We start from the raw sequence: 15,789 nt of genomic DNA, 5'->3' as shown, positions 1-15,789 counted from the left end.
TCCAAAGCCTCTAGATTGTTGCAGTTTAATTCAATGTGGTTTAAATCAATGTGCAGTGGAGCAAAACCCAGGTGATATTTCACTTTCACTGCAGTATGCTGCACTTTTCCGCAACAAATCAATCTAATCTACATCCCAATACACTGAGTGACACCCTGAACTACCAACAGGAGAATTCCAGATGACTTTCACCAGGTAGAGAGTCTTTTTCTCATGTTAGAGAGGTTAATGGTTGGGATATATCCCTGTAAATTCTTAGGAAAGAACAGCATCACACAAAGCAGTGTCAGCTCTTTTTGTGGTACTTTGAACACGTGTTTCTATGTTATTCTTTCTGATGGTGTCTAAATGAAGTTTACAGGCAATGCCAATTCATAATAATCTCTCTGCTAGTGATCCTACAATTGGCCCTGGGCAAATCACATTGTTTTTCTTTGTCCCCTAACTGTTTCTGTAAAACGATGCTAATAATATCCACAACAGAGAGATGATGGGTGAATTCGTGTGCCTGCAGAGGACTTGGAAGATGAAAAGGGTTATTTAAATGTTACGTATTGCAACTATTATTATTAAAGCTTAAGAGTGCATTCTTCCCTCAGATGGAGATGCACAGCTGCTGCTATTCCTATTGTCCGTCTTTATACAAATAACCATGCAATGGTGCAGAGATGTATAAATCTAGAGACTGTGAGTTCAGCAAGTCAGCTTCACTGGAGCAAAGACAAGGTTTCTATGTGCAGATGGCAGGCATGCAAATTTGGTATGATCACAATTTAGAGGTGCTTGTAAAGCATTTGCATCAAATGAACTCTTTTCAGCTTCTATATCTACAGAGATATTAACTACCATGAGAAAAATTAGAATGAAAGAGCAGGAAAAATATTTATCATAAACCTTTGGATAAATCTCCTGATCAAAATCAGCCAGAGCTAGGGCAGTCCTGATGATAGAGACCTGGATACAACCCAGAAGTCAGGCTGAGCTCTCATGTCACAATTGGGCCATGCAGCATGAATCTTCTCTTTTGCAAGGCTTCCTTGTAAACAGTGGAGATTCCTGGGTCCTAATGTAGGAAATGAGCCCCAAAGGTCTGATGAATTCTAAAGGGCACTTCTAATCCAGAATTTCTATTCAAACTGAAAAAATTATGGAGGCCCTGCTATTGCTCAAACATTGCATTCTATTTTGACATTGTTAAATGTATTTTTTCACTGTCCTGCATATAGTCTTTACAGAGGATTTACAAACTAATCTTTCTGACTGTGCCATGTCACTCTTCTGAAATTCAGTTGCACTTCTGTGATCATACTGCCTTTGATTAGCTTGCCAGGTGTAACAGTAGTAAACTTCGGTCTAAGAAGTAGAAACTTAGCCTCATACTCAAATAAAAATCTAAAGGACAGTCTCCCTAAATAGATTGTCATCTTCCACTTTTCAATATAGTCTGCTTTGTTTTCATTTTCTTTTTATGGTTGATTCAGTACACTTCCAAAACAGGGATCATCTGAAGTCAGAAACAGAATAAAGAAAACTGCCACTCGGTTGTTGTTTTAAAGACAGCGCATTTATTGCTTTATGTTCCGAGCATTCTGTGAAATGAGCAGAAATGAGGCTGATCCATGCAAGAACCAGGGTGTCAGAAGTCAGAGAAATAAACAGGGTTCTTCCGTTAATGATACCTTTCAATGCATTTATTAAGGCTGAGAATAAATAAATCGGTAAACGGAGGTATATGCATCTTCAAAATCCAACCACCCAGACCTGCTGGTTTTTCTAAATAAAAAGATTAAAAGCAGTTCATAGTTTGAGAACTCAACGTTACTACTGAAGAGCTTGGCATTAAGATAAGGGAAGCCAGAGAGTGCGGTCCAAGCTGACCGACAGAGCAAGCTAGTGTCTGAGCAGCTGCATTAAGTGCTTAAAGGGCTCTCCTTGCCTTTTAAAGTTTAAGACAACAAGAAGGAAAAAAGAAAACCTTTTATTAAGGCTCTCTTTCCCTGGATAACCAAGGACAGATTCTGGGTGGTCCCCATAAAGTTTCTTTTTAACTTGATAGGCAGGCTCATGGGTACTTTTCCAAAAGTCATAGGAGATGAAAAGGCACTGAGTTAATTTCCTTTTTCTTAAATAACAGGAGTGAAAGGAACAGTTGAATCTCTATACAACCGCCTTTGAAATCACCACTGTTGGGCTTTTCTGTATGTTCTATGCAATATTATGTATTTGCATGGTCTGGCCCTCCTTCAGGCTAAACAGTTGATCTTGGTATCCCGGGATGTCTCAGAAGCATAGCAGGTCTTTTGGGCTGGCTAGTGGTCATGAAGTTCACTGCTAAATGTGAAGATATTTAACAGTGGTAGAATGTGACCTGCTCACCTGGCTTCTTAGAAAGAGTAGTCATCTGCCGTCTCCAAGTCATGTTCTTCTGCACTGTAGGAAGAACACACACATGATTTAAAACTATTAGGCTGTAATGGCTAAAACCATTGGTTGAACTGGCTACCTTTTATACAAGGTCCCCATACAAGCTAAATATTTGACAAAGCGGTAAACGAGAAATGGTCAGAATCAAGAGGGTTTTTTTCCTGCTGTTCCTTCAAAATATTAATGATGTATTTTACAGCCATTCCTTTCTTGGAAAAGCTATTTCTAAGCTAGGACAACTTTGGTTCTTGTTTCCTTTTCATGATACAGCTGCACCGCCTAACAAAGTCTGCCACCCTGCACTGCCCCCTGTTACTCATGATCACTCCTTCACTAGATCTTCTCTTTCCAAGGATCTGTTTTGGAATTCCTTTATGGAATGACCTTCCTTAACTGCTGGAGATGAAATGAGCTGAATGGTTGGCCTTCTTCAGATGAACCCACCATCTCCGTACTGATGGGGGTAAGGGAGGTCTCCCAGGAGCAGCCACATCACCAGACAGTAGCAACACCAAGACGGCAGAAACAGGCTGCAGGTGTTGGGCTGTGGCTTCCTTTAGCCCAGCTTCTGCTGAAGAAGGTTGTCTGAAGGGGGACTGCTGTGGTAGTGTATTCATACCCTCAGACACAAGGCAGGCGACATAACAGCAGGGAAATAAAATCAACATCCTACTGCAGATATTATATGAAAGCAAATAAATAGAAAATACAGTTATTAGCTCTCTAACTTTTGTGGTGGACAGATAAACACCAGAAACATGTATTTCACAACCTGAAATTACTTTACTGGCTTTCATCCGTGCATCACTGTGATTAGGTCTAGACAAACGGATTGTCCTCCAACACTGGTGAGCATGTCTGCGTTCTGCATAGCCTGCATGGCATATATTCCTCAACTGCTTGAAAAATTATGTCATTTCTATGAGTTTCTTCATCAGTATTGAAGGAAAACAGGTTTAATAACACTCATTGCTGATACTATCCCTTGCCTCTTCAAAGCATCCTACTGCACAATTGGCTTAATCATCTGTTACTTTGTGGCTTCCTATCCATTATGCAAAACAAGACATGAAAAAAAACCTCTTTGAGGCTCGGGAGCAAATGGCTACAAAGACATCAGTGAGCACTGACCTGCTGAAAGACAACTGAAGATATATCCCAGTCACCCTTACATAATTAGAGTCAACACACTTGTAAACACGGAGAGCCAAATTCTCACATCAGCATCTTGATTTTACCGTTACACGAATACATATGAAAACATGGTCTTATCAGCACAATCAATCTCAGATAAGTGGAAAGGTGAAAACTCTGTTTGATACTGACAAAGAAAAGAAAGACAGGCAAGAAAAAATGTGAATATGTTTCTTGGAACATGTTCATTTGAAATTTGAGTTAAGAAATAGTTGCATTTTTAAGCGTTAGAAAGAAAGTACCTTTGATAAGGGGTGTTTTCAGAAAACAGTCTTAATCTGGAAACTATTTCAGGAAATCATTTATGTTCCCTTGCAATCAAATTCAGAAATCTGTTTTTTAATAGTTCTTTTTTTCTATTCCGTTCTGTTTGCAGGTGTTATTCTAAGACAAGATAGGTTGCAGGTAGTGAACTTCCAATTTCAAAGAGAAAAATTCAAAGAGGAGAAATAAGATTCTTGGAAGCTACATGTAGTCTTGTCTCTATTTTTTGCATTCCTACCACTGCTCGGTTACTTATATTGATATAGCATTAATAATCAAGGAAGAGCTGTGGGGTAGCTTTCAGATAAAAAAGCTTTCAGTCCTCAGTTGCTAGGTCAGACCATGCAAGTTGTAGCTATATCAAGGCTCTTAAGTGATCTTTATAGTGTACATGAGTTGTCTTCATTTAGTTCCTTAGGGACAGGTGTTTCACCGCTGCTCTGTGTGGCTGGAAAGGCATCCCATCTGAAGACAGAAGAGAAAAATTCATAGATTTCTATGAATATTCAGTTATTTAGATGATTTCTGTTTTCCTCAAGTTGCGTCCATTCTTTTGTCTGAAATAACCTGGCACTGAGTTTTCCTTAGACTGACGGTTTCCCAAAACATAATATCTAATAAAAACTGTATGTATGCACATGTATACAAGAAAACAAGTGCTACTTGGAAAGAAACTTGATTCTGAATTCACCTGCACAGACATTAAAAACCTCCATGCAGCCAGTAACAGCTGTTCCATAGACACTATTCCGCCCAATTGCTATTTAGCCATGAGACAAAGTCTGAGAGAAATCATGATCTCATCATGGAAAAATTACAAACAGTAAAGTAAAATCAAATCAAGCAAGTTATCATTAAATATTTGCTTAGTTCTAGGTGACAGTCAAAGCAAGATAGAGCAAGTATTTGAGTAGGCATTAAGTCAGCTCATCATTATTTGACCTATAAGAAGTGCTGGAGGCGCACTGGTGGCTTGCTGGCTCTCCCACTGTGCCTGTTGCAAGTATAGCTGAAGGACCTCAGCTTTTGAGCCAGAGACATTCTAATCACTAGAAGTGATTCCATTCTTTTTTTTTTAATTTAGAGGAGTGATGATTTTACTAAAAACCCCAACATTTAGAGCAAGGGGAATGTAGAAGAAAAATTACCACAGAAATGCTTTTCCTTAGGAAAAGATTGCTTACTCAGAGATATAATTCAGATTCCCAGCTTTTCCCTTGCCTTGACTGTCACATGGATTTATGACTTCTACCTTCAGTTTTGTACCATGCTCATCGTTCCAGATCCTGGGCATCTTCCAACAGTGACTATTCCAGGTGCGAGGACCTGTCACATACTGTTTGCTCCCTCATTCTCAGGAGAGGAAGCCTGTATGATGAGCAAATTATTTTGTTAAAGGAAGCATTTTGGGGGGATGGGGTAGGGCTTGTGTGTCCTGAGTAAACACCTAGAAAAACTATTGCCTTTGCAAAGGCTTATAGAATATTTGTTGTAATTTCTCTGTCTTTTCTAGCAGAAAGTGGTCCTTGGGGAATTCTGGTTATCAGCGTCATCAAAACATCAGATAAGCTTTTCTGCATGTTTGATCCATCTAACCTAACATCCTCCCTACTAAAGGAGGCAGAAGTGAATACTGAGGGTAGAGTATAAAACCAGTACTGGAGTGACCTTCCCCTTGCATAATCATTCTGGTTTTCAGCAATCAGTAGTTTCAGGACTTGAGGCTGCAGCTGGATCATCCTGTCTAATGGCTATAAGTAGTTATATTCTCCATGAATTTGCTTAATTCCTTTTTTCTGTCATCAGGTTTATTATTCTTCAGAACAATGATGTGGTTTAGGATTGGATCACTGCAAGAGTACATTATAGATTATTTACATTTAAAATATTTAATGTCTACCTCAACAATATAGCTTTACTTGTTCGAAGATTATATATGAGGTCAATACTCCTGCTTAGGTAAACACAGAGTTACTAGTTAACAAAAATAACATCTGTTATTTTTATCTGTTTCAGTGCAATTTTGACCCATAAGATCAACTGTTCTAGGCTCTCTGCAGTCTTAAGCTCAGCGTGAGTTTAACCTCCATCCATGGGTCTACAGCTATAACAGCCATAGAACAACAGATGAACTTACCTAAAAGAAGAGAGAGTAAAATACAAGCATAAATTTAAATCACTGTGTCGTGAAAGGAAAAATTTGCTGGACACTTTAAAAACACATGAGGCTCAAACGAGAGCAGAGAATGACAGAGAGGGCAGGTAGTGATGCCCCTACTAAAAGATGTATAACAAAGGCATTTGCTATAAGTTCTCGTGGAAAGGCTTTTAGACAAATTAATTAAGCAATAAGACATGACAGGGTGTGAATCACTTGGTAATGATTTACGCCTATTGTGTTGTTAGGCAGAAGGCCAAAGGCCGAGTGCTGTCAAATCACCTAGGTGTAAATTATCATTTGATAATTTGAGCCCTGGAGTGCCTTATTGTAATTAGAAGGTGTTTTATCACAAAAGTTTGCTACTTCATTCCATTTTTTTCCATTCTCAGCTACATTTTGATACTTAGAGTTCTATCATTAAAAATTGAACTTTCTTATGAAAGATTATTTCAGGCAACTAATATCCTGAGAGGTTTTACATAACAAACCCTGTCATATACCATAATGCATAGCAAAGAAGTCAATGCAGGCATGTCATCACTGCATTTTAATCACTGTGCTTCATTCATACAGCCACTTACAGACAAAGGGACGTATAAGGATTATAGGGGAATGTGCAGTTTAAAGCTGGGTGGAAGTTAGATGCAGAGTTGATGAAGAGGAATGTGTCTGCAGAAGACTTTTACTTTTCAGATTAAATAGTGCAAAAAAAAATGAGGAGATAATAACATGAGTTCTTCCAAGTTGCAGCATCCAGACAGCTGTGGAGGCTACAAGGAAAAGGCAACTCAAAACCCAGTTATTCAGATTGAGAGAAGCAAATTCAGCAAGGGCTATTCAATACAAACATGTGAACACCATCTCTGGCTTTGGAAATTCATACAGTGCAGCTTGTCAGAACCTGGGAACAGTTATCACTGTCTTCTTGTCTGCTTGTCCTGTTCTTATACGCATCTTTCAGCTGCTCACTACTACTGGAGATAGGGTATTAGAGTAGCAGGGTCCCCAGTTTGGCTCAATTTGCCATTCTTATGTACTTACATTTAGTCACATTACACGTACCAAGCAGAAGAAAGATCTTTTTCAAGTCTGGCATGGAAATGGATGTCATGACAGCCTCTGTTTCCCTCTGGTCTCTTCTATGCCCCCAACATAGTTCGGGAAAATCATTTTATCAAATCCAGCTATTGCTTCCTAAACATTAACCAAGGTCACAGTCATATGCAACAGAACATCCTTAATGTTCTTGCATGACTAGATGACAACAGCCATCACTGCAGAATTCCTAACACTGAAATGATTGCCCACTGACAAAAAACAGTCCCAGGATGCAAGTAGCCAGAGTGAAATGTCAAGGTCAATCAAGAGAACATCTTTCCAAGCATTAGACACACTTAGAAAAAGAGAATTATACGAAGTTGATACTTCATTCGTCAGCCATGATTTCAAAACCAGGAAAAAAGCATCCTGTAAGTGATGTAACTGTAAAAACAGAATGTCTCAAGTCTGTTCTGATAAACTACTGGTCTTAAAATTATTTTTCTGGAGTTTACTTTTAATGTTTGCTTATTGATGGCATATGCTCCTTTTCTGTTTTGATTGTTTTTGCACCTATTTTTTCCCCCTCATTTTGTGTTGTCACAAAAGCTGCCACACATCCTATTGCATTTATTTAATGAGCAGGATACAGATAGCGTGATAGTTGGTTTTACCATCCGTCTAGCATATTATTAGTAGGTTAGAGTTTGGAAAATTGACAAACAGATGTTGGGATTATTTTATGTAGCTTGAATACGATAATGATATACAGTTGTCAGAAGCTTCTATTTTATTATTTTAGGAAGATGATTATTTTATGGAGGAAATAGCTGAACTTTTTGCAAGCCAGAGGGGAGAGAAAAGTAAAATGAAGGATCTGAGAAAAAAATCTAAGAAAGGAGTGATGAATGTTTAGTCTGTGCTCAAAAGTCTGTGCAGAACACGTGCAATTTATGAAATTGTTTTATGGGAATAATCCTGGCTGTGCCTTTTTCCCTCACAGATACATATTTAATGAAATAATGGAAAATAAATCTGTAGTCTCATGATTTGCATAGCCTCAGTCTGCTGTAAAGTGTGACAGTAAGGAGGCACCATTTTTGTTAGTTGCAGCTCAATAATGTAATACGCAGAGGTTTTTCCATTTCTAGGAAGGAAAACAGTAAGACTGCAAATAAAGAACTTGGATATGCTTGGTGTAACTTCATTCCCTTTTAGCTATGCCTATCAGTCACAGTGGGGAAAAAAGATCTAGCTGATGTCCAAAGGACAAAGGTCAAAAAAACTCTATTTTCATTTTTTTCCATATTTAGTGTCTTATTATTCAATGTTTAGACATGAAATTACAAGATGAACAGATTTTTTAATCGCTCATGAGTTTGGTTGCTTTATTTTCTGGCCACCCGCTCAAATTAATTTTAGGAAGAGTCTGAAGGACAGTGGAAAATACTATGAAAAGTATAGTACTCAGTGCTTTGATGCGTACCTCTAAGAATTAATATACCTTTCTATATTTCTTTACCTCTAATTCCTCTTTTTCCAACCTATTTCATCACTGCATGTTAGTGCAGATATGGATAAGAATTCAGTATCTGGTAAGACAATTATATTTGGTCCCCATCACTGTAAGTAGTCCAAATAGTTCAGGCACTCAGGTCCTTCTGGAAGTGAAATAAGTCTCAAAAATTCCCTGAGCAGTGGAGAAGCCAGTATCTATCTCTTTTCATCCAACATCCATGAGCAGGACTTGATACTTGTACCGCTGACATCTGTGGGAACACTCTATGACTGGAAAAAAAAAGAGCAAACAGAGCTGTATGTGGACTGGCGTGGCTCTTCACTGAGTGCAAAGGAGTGCGAAACTTTGCCACACATACATGCACATTCACATGCAAGGACACATCCACAGAGGGATATGTTATACGACTTCCAAAATCTCTCTGATTTAACACAATAGAAAAGATTAATGTTCAGTCTTTAAAAGGAACATGAAACTGGTTATGAGCAGAGCAACTTGCACAAAATGATATAGTCAAGTAACTCCCTAGGAAATTTGCAAAGATCTTTATTATTAATATCAAATATTCTCTTTTTTTTGTTAAAGGCATAAATCTCTATAATGAAATAGAGTTCATCACCTCCAGATTTATACTCTTAGCATGGGTTTAGATCTTTATGGATGCCTCCCAAAAATCTAATATGTAATAAAGAAGTACTGATCTAATAAAGTCAACAGGTAGTTGATGCAATATTTGAATTTAAACTAAACTTTTTAATTATAGGGTTACAACTAGTAACATACAGAACTGCCCCTGGGCATTCATCAGAAATACCTCCTTTTGATTTACTTACCTAGCCATTGGTTTCTAGCTAGTATAACTTCATTCAGCGGCAACTGGGAAAGGATGTATCTAATAGTAAAGCTATATTCATTAAGATGTGTAAGAACCAGAGCGTGCATTTTTTCCATGCAGCTTTAATCAAACAGCACTGTTCATCATGCTTTGAAACAACAATGGTTATTGCCGATATTACCATAAGATTATTAATAATATGATTAAATTATTTATCCTTTCTTCTTTGTCCTATTTATTTTAAAATAGGAATTTCATGGGTGCTATTGACAATGAAGAACAAAGAAAAGAGAATCGGCTGACTATCAGCTGCTCAGTGTGTTCCAATTCTGTTCTCACAGGAGCATGTTGTTAGCATTCAGCTATACCCAGCTATTGTTTGAAATAAATAAAAAATAATTTAGATACTAGCAAAATGTTCAAACGAAAGTTCTAGATCCAAGTCTCCTTTAGTCCTGGGGAAGACCCTGTTTCAAACTTCTGTATCGGTTTGTCAAAGCCTAGTCCCAGGCTCCAAATTCAAATTAATCCAGGATATTGAAGTAACTATGATCTGAGTCATAACTTTGTAATTATGGTCAGTGTTAGTAATATCCAGTGACTTTATAACATCCAAATTCTACCGAAAATTACAAACATGGAAATGCTAATATAGTCTTTCAAGGTTTGAAAACTTCTAGGATTCACAAATCACTATTGTAAGAGACAAATCAGAAATAGTGGGCATCTGAAATATTGGAGAAGTGTTAGTGTAGTTTTACATGATTAAACTACACTCCAAAAGAATGGGAAAGAATTAGCTCTCAAAGACAGCATACAGGGACTAAGGCTACAGAGAAACGAATTGGGATCACTTCAAACAGATTCTTTTATTCTTGAGGTTGGTGTGTAGGAGAACTGAATTTTGAGATTATTGTTTTCCTTGGAGAGCTAACTGGAATAATGTGATAATATTTATAGCATTCAGTTTAACATAACCAGGAACAGTAATTTAGCGTTCTTATGTATTGAACAGATCTGTACTGGGAAACACTGAAGACAGCAGCCAGCGTGATACAGATTGTTCTGTATCTTTGACCTACAAGTGCATTTTATAGCTGAACTGGTTTCAGGATTCTATCTGCACTGGCCTCAAAGTACAGCCCAGCTACCTTGTACTACCTGCAAGCAATTTAGACATAGAATATTTTGGGTATCATAAATGAGCAACATCTATTCCCAGGGTAAGGCAATTCTATTTCACAAGTTACTTTATGGACCATATGGTTATACTTGGTTACGTTCAGTCACATAACATCACATAAAGCAACTTCATCCAGTATATTCAGATACTATGCAATGCAAATGGAGCATCATTTCCAAGCGTTAAAGCAGCCTTGTCTTTTCCCCTGGGGAGCATGGTGTAGACTATAGTTTTAAGTCAAACTTCCCATAAACTTTTAACACTCCACTCTCAAAACAGCATGTCAGCCTCCAACTTAGTGTGATGCAACGTCTTATCTGTATGTCTGGGTATAAAAAAGGCACTCCAGTATTCTTCCAAAAGTATGCTGAAAACAGAATATTAAATTGAAACCAGTAAAAAGAGAAGTCAGAATCGGTTTAGGTTTTTAGTATGGTCCTTGCCAAAACCAGCAAAGCATCCCGGAGGCCTCCTTATCTGGTGTGCTGAGCCGAAGCCTTCTGGAAACAGCAGGCTCAAAGGTTGCTAAGCCAGACTCTCTCTTAGATAATTTCAAGGCTTATAACCAGGACATTTTAGTACTAGACAGGGAAACAGTTCTCAGTCTCAAATATGGCAGATATTGGATGTAATTACAGGGTGAGCAAGATGGAAAACATTGCCCAAGAGGCAAGGAAAGAGTTAAGCATTATGCACTCAGAGGTAGGAATCGGTCCCAGGCTAGCAGCCCTCCAACAGAACTTTCCATTGTTCACAGGTCTGGTGAGCTTCTGGGTTAAAGTACTTTTTTGGCTGTTGATGTCAGGAATGCTATCACTTTTGTGATATAATTTGGTTTTCTGTGTAATTACATCCTGGCAAAAGCATATTTCTAATAGCACAGCTAGAATATTCTGTCTAAAATGCATTGTTGACTTTACGCTGGAATGCCGTATTTGGTTACATTCCACCCTCATTATAGAGCTCTCTGTACATCCCAGAGCACAATAGTGTTATTGTACACTACCTTGGCCCCCAGGTCATGAACTACAATTATCTCTTTTCATGGCAACAATCTTTATAACCTAGAAACTACTCCCAGGGACAACATTATAAAGAAGGATTGGCATACACATAAATAAAGATGAATAGATATTGGCACTCCTCAGAGTTTTTGCCATTGATTATGGAATGTTGATTAATGCCATAATCACTACCTCCCCTCATAAGCGATAGTGGCATTTTATGCTGGCTTCACTTTTCTGTCTTCACATCTGCTGCTTTCTCTCCAGTCCCCGGCTCTTGTCACCCATCTGATTCATCCTTGTAGCACGATTACAAAAGTCACAATGTTTGGTTGCCAGCGAGAAAATTTCAGAGGAACAATTTTGAATCTGATTGTTCTCGACTAACATGCTGCTCCAACGGATTATAGCACTTTTATATGCGGTTGCTTTTTGCTAGGTCCATCTGTCTGCTCTCCAAGCTGTGCTCCTAAGATTTGACATTTCAGGCAGTTCTGATTCTGTTTTCTCTCGTTCAGTTTCAGCTTTTAAGAACAAAAATCCAGTCAGGAAGGTTATTTGGGGATCAGGAAGCAAAAGTATGATTATTATTAGCACTCTTTCAAGGTATTAACCACAATATTTTGTATTTCCTTGCCATCACTTAAAAAAAAATTACCTACAACTCATCTACAAGGCAGAGGAGTAAATAACACCTGCATTGTATGTAAGCAACTTGAATCCAGGAATCAGACATTCAATAAACCAGTGTCATCAACAGAAAGGGCTTATGAGTCCTAACAGCTACTCCCAAAGCACTCATTACTACAATATTCCCCATCTTCATTAGATCAGTTATTTGAAATTTCATCTTTACTTCTTATAGGTTGCTTACCTGCATTTACAGGTAATGAATCACTGGTGAAATGTAGCTGCATTTTAACAGATGCGGCCACACAGACTTCACAGAACATGATCAGAATTGCTAGCAATAGAGATTGCTCTGCAGAAAGAGGCCTATGCTGGAAATGTATGTCAGAGTAAAATAATTAATTTACATGCATTGTCATTTTATGCAACATATGTTCATTTTTTAAATACTTGCCTTGCCAGAAGCTAAAGAACCAGTCATAAAGATAAACTAAACCAGACAATGTCTGGTAAAGTTTAGAGTAAAAATTTCTCCAAGTCATACTGCACTGTTCTAGTTGTCCTCCTGTACCATTTACAATATATAGTGATACGAAGTTGATCAGGTTAGTCCAAACATGCTAGATGAAAATTACTTGATATTGGTATCAGGGAAGTCTTCCGATTGTTTAAGAAGAAAATGCTTGAGGGGACTATGTTAGCCAACACCAGCACAGTTTTTGTCTACTTGTCTATGTGAACGTCCAGTGAGGCTTCTGCATGTCTACATATTTTGTGTATCATCTGGTGTATCTAGTACAAGTAGAACAAATGGACTCTGGCCCTTTGGTTCCTCTACTGTGGGCAAGGTTTCCAAAAGATTGCTTTATCCCTAAAGGCCACAGGTTCCTTTTTGCAATAGAGTAGCTAGGAGCAGGAGGGGAGTAAAATACGTAGACAAGAGGTGTAAAAATATGTCAAAGCCAGCAAAAATTAACCTGAATGTTTTTCCAGTCGAACAGGACAGAGGAGAGAAAGCTGGACACTGAAACTATAATTACTCAAATAATAAGAACACTTAAAGAATAGTATTTCATTTTCTACATAAAAAGATTGAATTTTTTTGTTTGTTTTTTGTAAATAGAGGGATGTATCAGACACATAATAGCAGATTAATGAAAGAATTTATGAAACTTTTCAGAGACAGGGAATTTCCTAAAAGAAGTAGAGGTTCTACAGATGTTACCATTTCCCTTTATTCAGGAGCTGGCAGAAGGAAGAAAAAATCTAGCAAATGAGCAGCTGTACTTCTCCAAAGATACCTCGGTGTGCAGTTGTAACTCTTCTGATTTTTGTATCTTAGCACAATACTGTGGCATGTGGATAATGAACCCAACTCTTAAATCTTGCTTTTCCAAAAAGCTTGTAGACCCATGTCAATGTGCTGGCTGTATGAAGTGGCCTGTTACTGTGAGCCCTCAGAACATTCAAGCCAGTTTCTTTCTAAAGTGGGACTCCATCCATCCTCCTTGCGTCTTACCCAAAGCTTTGGCTGCGTGCAGATTCAGTGAAAAGAACAAGCAAAAATCCTCAAGGTGTGTTTAAGTATGTATTACACAGGGAATTAGTCACACTCAGAAGGACTTTCATAGGGTGGATACAGAGCAAATCCCTTTAACATTACTGCCTGCAGTCCAGAGGGGTCAGCGAACAACAAGTGTGTCCTCTCCATGATAAATGAGAGCAGCAGAATGGAATGATAAGTAATATCCTACTTTCTGTACAAATTTTGCATCGAGAGAGAGTAACAGCCTGGAAGGATTCATCACAATTCATAAACTAATGTACAGTTTAATTTGACGCATGGAATGGGTGAAATGCAGAAAAGGACTAGCACAGTAGGAAAACCAGGTTTGTCTAGTACAGTAGTGAGCATGATATGCTCACAACATGTGACAAATGAGCCAGGAGCTGCTGTGTCCTCATGCTTTTCCATTTTTATAACTGCATACCCACAGTGAATACAGTTTGATGTAGAAGGAACTGCCTCAGACAGATACAAAACTATCTTAACACCAGCCTAGTTTATTACCTGCTCCTATGCTGATTTACACACAAGAGAAACTACAGTTTCCAGTAAGGCCTGCCATTCCTTTAAAGAAATCAGGTTTAATGCCTGAACTTCAGAGATTCTTTATCTGACAAATGATTTTCACTGAAAAAATAACATTTGAACTGATCTGACTTGAACACAGTTATGTCTGAAGAGAATCAGAAATTCCCCCCCTATTGCCTCTGTTCCTTAATAAAAGCAGACAATAATTATATCCCTGTTTTTACGGGATGCCTGTTCTGGACAAATACCATCTAAAATGGAGTCCAGAATAGTACCATTCAGCCTAGTGACAGACTACGCAGGTAAGCTAGAAATGAACTTAGCTCTATATGTCTGTGTGGCAGCAGAGGTGATGAGAGAATACCATTTGCAGTAAGGCAGCCAAAGAAGAACGACAGCAGGGATGATGGTAGTTGCAAAGTGCCAGCAGACTCAGCTTTGGAACAGATTTGCCAAGACTGTCGCACCATGTGATGACACAGATTCCATGCTGAATGCACAGTGACATGGAAAATGTCTCCTAGTGGTGTCCAGGCTTCACCAGTTAACTCCTCTAATAGCTATTGTCCCCTGACTTTGTCCTGTTTAACCAGCTGTTGTGCATCTCCTGTTCAGAAGGAGACACTGGCAAAGTGGAAGCATCATTAGGGAAAAGCAACAGCATATGGATGGAAGAAGGGAGGTGTTTTAAATAATGAGCATGTGTGTGTCTGTGTTCGGTACACACACAGGGAGTACCATCCTATTTAGTTACTTGAGCTTGATTTACCTTTTGTGCCGTTCTGTACCAAGGAGCTCTTGGAAGTGCAGAGCATCCTGGAAGGTACAAGAGCAAATGCACCAAGCACAAAGTCAGTTCCACTTGGCAAAGCAAAGAAACTCTAGGGAGGAGAAAATTCCTGTTTGGTGGAGAGTCAGTTCAGCAATCCAGCATTACCCTTCAGCCCTGGTTGTCTTCTAGGGCTGAAGACATTCGTCTGATGCCATCATGATCTTCGGCTACTGAACAGTCCCTGGAATTTTATTGCATCCAGCTAGAACTTCTTTTGAGCAGCCTCAAGACCAGAGGGCTGCAACAAGCCATTCTGCTGGAAACAGAGCTAATGGAGACTGGACTTCTCCATGAATTTATCTCTTGGGGCAACTGTCTTTGGTGATACACGCTCGAACTGAGGCTTTTGGGATGCTGGGAAGGAGAAATCCTCTGAGGATTCTCTGACATCTAATACTGTCAACTCATGCAATTAGTGCTTCCTTGGAGTATGTATACGTTCATTCAGTGGGTCTTTCTCTTCAAAACAAATACTGATTTTTACCCATGCTGGAGAACCTTACCTGCACTTAAAAGATGTCTGAAATTCAAAAAGTATTAAAGGACACCATGCAGACAGTTAGTATACCCCACTTAAAACCTGTCTTCTCAGGAGCCTGGTTCTGCAGGT

At 38.6% G+C, this 15,789-nt stretch overlaps 1 long non-coding RNA gene across 2 annotated transcripts in view; it reads right to left on the bottom strand.

Annotated features, from left to right (window-relative positions):
• LOC142361764 (uncharacterized) overlaps positions 1–15,789 on the bottom strand; it is a 76,356-nt gene that overhangs the window by 16,759 nt on the left and 43,808 nt on the right. The window contains exon 3 of one of the 2 annotated variants that reach the window (XR_012764370.1): positions 2,377–2,430. This is a non-coding gene — a long non-coding RNA (uncharacterized LOC142361764). Of the gene's footprint in view, positions 1–1,623; positions 2,431–15,789 lie in introns of those variants that run through there. The other variant, XR_012764369.1, reaches the window with a different exon arrangement.

The sequence above is a fragment of the Opisthocomus hoazin genome, chromosome 6, assembly GCF_030867145.1.
Source record: "Opisthocomus hoazin isolate bOpiHoa1 chromosome 6, bOpiHoa1.hap1, whole genome shotgun sequence".
NCBI classification, from domain to species: Eukaryota; Metazoa; Chordata; class Aves; order Opisthocomiformes; family Opisthocomidae; genus Opisthocomus; species Opisthocomus hoazin.
The sequence above is the reverse complement of the archived record's forward strand: the minus strand, read 5'-3'. Positions and strand labels throughout refer to the sequence as shown.